The sequence below is a fragment of the Astatotilapia calliptera genome, chromosome 18, assembly GCF_964374335.1.
Source record: "Astatotilapia calliptera chromosome 18, fAstCal68.1, whole genome shotgun sequence".
NCBI lineage: Eukaryota > Metazoa > Chordata > Actinopteri > Cichliformes > Cichlidae > Astatotilapia > Astatotilapia calliptera.
Genome location: NC_137439.1, coordinates 2,785,406 through 2,791,879, shown reverse-complemented (window position 1 = coordinate 2,791,879; position 6,474 = coordinate 2,785,406). Strand labels below are relative to the sequence as shown.

General features: G+C 39.4%; 1 long non-coding RNA gene across 1 annotated transcript; it reads right to left on the bottom strand.

The window, feature by feature from the left end:
• Positions 1–615: 615 nt before the first annotated feature.
• Positions 616–1,968, bottom strand: LOC145421748 (uncharacterized). The gene is made up of 3 exons (XR_013903116.1): positions 1,665–1,968; positions 1,512–1,575; positions 616–1,209 (listed from the first exon to the last, which is right to left on the bottom strand). It is a non-coding gene; the product is annotated as an uncharacterized LOC145421748 (long non-coding RNA).
• Positions 1,969–6,474: the final 4,506 nt, after the last annotated feature.

Below are 6,474 nucleotides of genomic sequence, written 5' to 3'. Positions count from 1 at the left end.
TTTTTAAGTTCTTCCTTTAACATCTCCTCTAATGAATTTCCACTCAGTTTGGCAATTTCACGGAGCTGTTCCATGTACATTTTAGTGGCTTTGTTTCTGGCATCAAGGGAGTAAACACTTCCTAAGGCCTTTAACTCATACACGATGCCTGCTTGGGTTGTACTTGGAAGCCGCAGAGGTAACAGTGGCTCCAATGTGTGCATGGCAGTCTCATGTGTAAACTCGATGATCATGTGCTTATGGTAATCTGACTCAGGATCGTCTAGACGAAAGTAACGGTTGATGGAACCATATTTTTGGAGGAAAGTGGACACTTCCTCATCAGTCTCTGATCCTGTGATCCCACTAACAACTACAGAATTGGGAATTCTGACGGATTCACTTAGCACAACATCCATTTTCTCTCTAGAAGTTATAGCTCGGATTAAGCACTTTTAAACACCACACACAAATTGTCTAGCACTTAAACACACACAACCATGCTCCTGGCTGGCTCGCCAGAGCTCTCACTGTAACACAGTAAGGGGAATTGTTGAAAAGAATATATCAATGGGCCAATAGGCTCGACTATAGGAGCACAGGGGTGTGTTCAAATGAGACTCAGAGACAAGAATGTAACTCAAAAGAACCAGCCAACTTTAGTGACATAAACCATAAGGTTGACAAGCACAGGTTAAAGACACTTTACAATGGTAGAAAGGAAACTTACAAAAATTAAAAGAAAAGTAAAACACAAACTACTAAAGCAATGACTTGGCCAAGTGTTATTTTTGGTTTTCAATGTTCGGGTTTCAATGCTCGGGTGCACCCTAGTAACCTGACTCCTTAACTCTTATAGAAACAGATTACACAAATCCAATGTACATTCAAATGAAAATTTCACACTCTTTTCACATGTGGAGAATGCTCTACACAACAGCTCATTATTTAAAGTCCCAAATAAAAAATGTCCAAGGGGTAAAGTCCAAAAAATTCCCAGGGTGTGAAAGAAAATAGGGATGAAAGAATGTCAGTCAGTGGTCTTATGTATAACCAGCTGTGCGTGAAAGTGTGAGTGATACAGTCCTACCACACCGCAAGGTGCAGCAGATCATCAAGTGGAAAAGAAGCGAATCTCAGTCTCTCTAAGTCCAGGTGGGAAGGCTCGCCATCTATTTCACTGGAGGAATCCACCTCAGGAACAATTCAGCATACAAAAAAAACCCTGACCTGTCAACAGACAGGGTCAGAAGAGCAATTCAAATATTAATTATGCTGTTCTAGCTATAATTCACAACTTAGGATTTTGTTTAAATCACATTCAACATAAATTTGCAATAAAAATACTCAATTTTGCAAAAATAAAACATCTCTCTTACATAAACTATGCATTAAACCAAGTAAAGTCAGTGCATATGCATATATGTCGCATATGCGGCAATTATTAATCAAACAATTGAGATTAATTCAGTTTCTCAACGATAAAATGTGAAACAGACATGAACTAACTGAGACATACAACATGTGCTCACCGATCTCAGCGCATCACGGCCGAAGACAATGGCATAGTGTCTCTCGGTCGGAAAATGCAGGGCTCTAAATAACGTAACAGGACATGTTTTCTCTTTAATAACCGTAATACGACATGAAGGAAAAATAAACATAAGTTGCGCTTCAAGTGTTACCTTACTTCTGGAAGCAGATTGAGATGAACTTCCAGGCAGTTGATAGCAACCAGAGCTAACAAAGGCTAACAGTTTAGCTCCACGCGGTACTTTTTAAAGTCACCAGAAAAATGCAGCATTTGCCTGCTTACTCACTGTGGCTACTTTTAACATGAAAGGTAGCTGATAACCAGTGAACTTATGTGCAACACAGTTGGTTGCAACTTATATCTAATACTTTTTTTCCAGCTCAAAAGCTTCAGTCTCTCTTTTCTCCTGCCAGCACGCGACTACCTCCACACATAGCAGCAAACACAGAGCACGTAGGTGGGACATACAGCGGCAGACTGCTCTCCCATTGGTCAAAACATACTGGGACCTGTGCATTTCGATTGGTTGGGCAGGCTGTCCATCTCTCCTCATATCAGTCCTTAAAGTGGTACCCCCATTGTATGTGGGTTACAAATGCAACCCTCTTCTCCCACTCTTCACACACTGATAGCAACACCGCAGGAGAAATGTCAACACAGGCATCCAGTATCCGTAGTTTCGGGTGCTGCACATCTCGTATCTTCACACCATGGACAATTGCCTTCAGATGACCCCAAAGATAAAAGTCTAAGGGGGTCAGATCGGGAGACCTTTGGGGCCATTCAACTGGCCCACGACGACCAATCCACTTTCCAGTAAACTGTTCATCTAGGAATGCTCACATATACTAATGTGCCACAAACAGGACTTTAATATCACCAACCATTCCCATGTTATTACGGTGTATCCATATAAATGGCCCACCCTGTACTTTAAGTGCTGGATGATTTGTCAGACTGCATCTATGTGGCTAAGAGACTAAAACAATGTTGTGAGTGTTTCACATTTTATGACACAAATACATCCTTAAATACTTTAATGACTGAGCCTTTGCTTTGGGTTAGATAGCTAAAGTATTTGATTATTCACTCTGAATTATTCTTATAAATTCGTATAATTAGGTTGCTTTTGAAGGTAACGTTGTGATGCCCACCTATTTGAATTGAGTATTGCAAATGTGAAAATGGTTGATTACATTTGTGTACAGCATTATTCCCTTTATTAATTACAAAGCTTCAGAAGCATGACATTATGAATAGGAGTTGAGCCCCCCTAAAAGTTTGAGCCTAGAATCACCCCTGACACATTCAACAGCAGACAAGTTTTTGTATTACTCTTTCTCACTGTGAGAGGATACACAAACAGCCACCTGATCTTTGGCTCTGGGACTAAACTGTCTGTAACAGGTAAGAACAAACATTTATTTTCCTTCAGTTGTTTTATTGTAGAAGCTGAAAATGTGTTTAAAGTCAGTTTGTGCTGCTTCAGGCTTTACATGTTAGTTTTTCATCATTAGTAGAGAATTCATCTGCAGCCATTGTTACATAAGAAAAGCTCAATAATCTCTGAAAACATGTTGAAATCTCACTGAACAACTAAAGTTATTCTTTATTTCTGCAAATATTAGTGATGTTACAAATATTTAGGATTTGATCCTCTCAGTGATTCTGCTGGTTTTTAACACAAGATCATATTTGATGTTAAAATTAAATTAATATAGATTAACAACAAATATGGTTTCAGGAAATATTTGCTTTATGTTGAGGAACAAATATTTTTAATAGTCAAACATTCATGTAGCTGCTTCAAAAAGGTAAATAGAATAATAAAAACAGATACTGATTAGAAAACTCAGAAATGATATGACAGATAAATTTAGGATGAATTTGACATCGTTAAACTCTGATATTTATTTCTGAGATGAAGTCGTGTGTGTGGATTTGTACGTGACAATAAAAAGTTAATAATACTTAAATTTTCCAAAATACTTTTCAAGACAAATTTTTATTAATTATATTTTTTCAAATAATTTGTATTTTATGACTAAAAATATCTTGAAGTATATCTCATATTATTGAAAACGTTTTATTCAACATTTCAGTTTTAGTGTTTTAAAATAGTTGCTACAGTTTTTTATTTGAATAAAAACATAAATTAAAATAATCACTGCATTACTTTTCCAATTTTACACAAAAATATTTAAGAATAAATTAGTCTGAAAGACAAAGATGGTCTTTATGGTAAAATATAACAAAGACAAGAAGAATGGAAATTTTATCTGCTGAACTGAATTTGGTGAAATGATATTTAATTTTATTAATAGTACAAAACAATATGAAAGAAGATGAATTTATTTTTGGACAGAAGAGGATCTCTGTTAGAACTCGTGTCTAAGGACTAATAAGAAAAATACATTTTCACTTGTATAAAGACAAATGTAAATATTTTAAAATTGGACTGAACTAAATTTCTATAAAACAATAAAAAGCAAACACATGACGAATTAAACTGAATTTAATTTGACTTTAAAACCATGCTGAGTGTTCCTCATGTGAGCCATGATGACATGAGGTGATGACTGTGTTTGATATGAAGCTGAATCCAGTGTATGTAGTGAACTTTGTGCTGATGAGTAGTTTAGTGATCAGAGTCCATGTAGTTTCCAGGATCAGACTGAATGCAGTGCAGTGCTGGAAGCTGCTGCTGACTGTGTGAATGTGTGTCTGTGCTGCTTGTTGCTGCTGTCAAACTTCAGATGAGCAGGTAGTGAAGCCCGTGGTGAGCGTGTACCCAGCAGCATCCAGAGCCCACCTGGAGGGGAACAGCTCCCTGCTGTGTGTGGCCTCAGCCATGTTTCCTCCTCTGGTCCAGTTCTCCTGGAAAAGACAGAAGAAGAACGGCGGAGAAGCGGAGGAGCTGCCCCCTGCTGAGGGAGAGCAGCTGGAGCTCAGAGAGGCGGGACGCACCATTGCCATCAGGATGGTTGATGGGAGCCATTCTGACACATATAAATACAGCTGCTGGGTGAAGCACGAGGGGGGCACAGTGGAGGCCCGAACACAACAAGGTAATGAAGGCTTGGTGACTGTGTTCAGCAGTGATTCAGCTTCATGTGGAGATGCTGTCAAAGAGAGCAGAGCAGCAGAGGACTGACATTTCTCACTGCAGCTCCAAACATTTGACTCCTTTTCTGTTTCAGAGCTTCCAGCTCCAGCAGCCTCCTGTCCTCCAGAGAGAGAGCCAGCAGACCTGCCAGCTCTGCAGCCAGCTGACTGTAAGATCACCTGCTGCCTCTCTGCATGGACAGCTCCAATGTCCAATGAGGCAGCTGGAACAAGTTTAGGCTCTTAAAGTTGCACTAATTGATCAAATCTTCATCCAACAAGCTCTGATAAAGCCACTGTACACTAGCTGCTCAGCACCAAACAGCAGACAGACCATAATATGTCAGAGATCAGTTTGTTAGCTGCTTGTGGAGTTCTTCTGCCCCCAAGTGGACACAAACACTACATCAATTCATCCACTTGAAGAAGAAGCTGTGACTGTTTCTATTTGGACTTTTTCTCCTTGATCTGAGAGGAATAACCCGACTGTCTGTCTGTCTCTTTGTGTCTGTCTGTCCTTCAGTGTCCTTCCAGTCTCAGTGCAGGGTGAAGCTGCTCTGCCTGCTGTACACAGTGCTGATAGTGAAGAGTCTGGTGTACTGCTGTGGACTCTCTCTGCTGATGATGCTCACAAACAAGGGAGCGTCCACCAACTGCACACATGCTGACTGACTGTTTCCTGCTCGCCTTTTCTCACCATCACATCTCATCAATTCATCTCATTCATCACTTTGATCACAAATGTTAGTTATGATGTGTTGAGCTTATTTTGCCTTTTTCTTCAACAGTTAGAAGATCGTCTGAAATAAATACATCTTTACATGTATTGTTGCTCTGAGTTAGAATTCTTTTTGTGCTTATTGTGACTTTTATTGTAGTAACAAAAACCATCAGGAATATTTTTATCACAAGTTTTTGTTTGATGTTCAAATGTCAAACAGTGTAGTTGTGTTTGTGTGAACAATAAAGATTTGAAGATGAAGAGTTTGATTCTACTTTCATTGTGTGATCAACAACAACCCGTGTGAGTGAAGCACAAACTGACTGTATCCAAACTTGCTCTCCTGCAGCAGACGGGCTGTGTGGGTTTCTGCTCTGCAGCCTCCACACCGTTAGCTGTGGCTTTCACTTTAATAACACAATGACAGTTACAAGCAGGAACTCTGCTTCAAGAATGATTCCAGGAAGGATCTGTGTTCTTCACCTGTGAGAGAAACAGCTCAAATCCTCAACTCACAGCTGACAAATGAACTTTAATGGAATCAAAGGAGAGACCATGAAGCCCCTGCAGTCTGCTCAGCTCCCATTTTATTACCTGAGCTGAGTTTTTCATTCTGGATATCACACACGTAAGAACAGATCAAGTCTGAACAGCAAATGTTGGAGAATCATTTTGAAGTCTTGCTAAATGTCGTTATTATTACAAAAACTACTGAATGATTCAGAAAATCCTTTCCAACAAGCAGAAATATGCAAACAAAGTAGAAACAAGGCAACATGAGTCATTCAGATGCAGATAACATATTCTCCTTATTGTGAAGAACACAGTCATGAAATCTTTCTGTGTGTCATTCATTGAGTTGAAGTGCCTAATAGAAGAGGAAGAGCAGCAATAATCAATGATAGCTGAGACATTGAGAACATGGCTGTATGCCTGCTATCATAACAGCAAACAAAGCACACAAACAGCAAACACACAATAATGTGCTCGCAGCTTGTTGTGTGTTGTGTCATTTTTGACATTTCATGAAGTCACAAAAATGTGTGCGACTCATTAAAGGAGTGTGTACGTGTCAGTCAGTGCTCTGTATTCATGTGTTCACCTCATTAAAGTCACTCAGACACTTTTCTCCTCC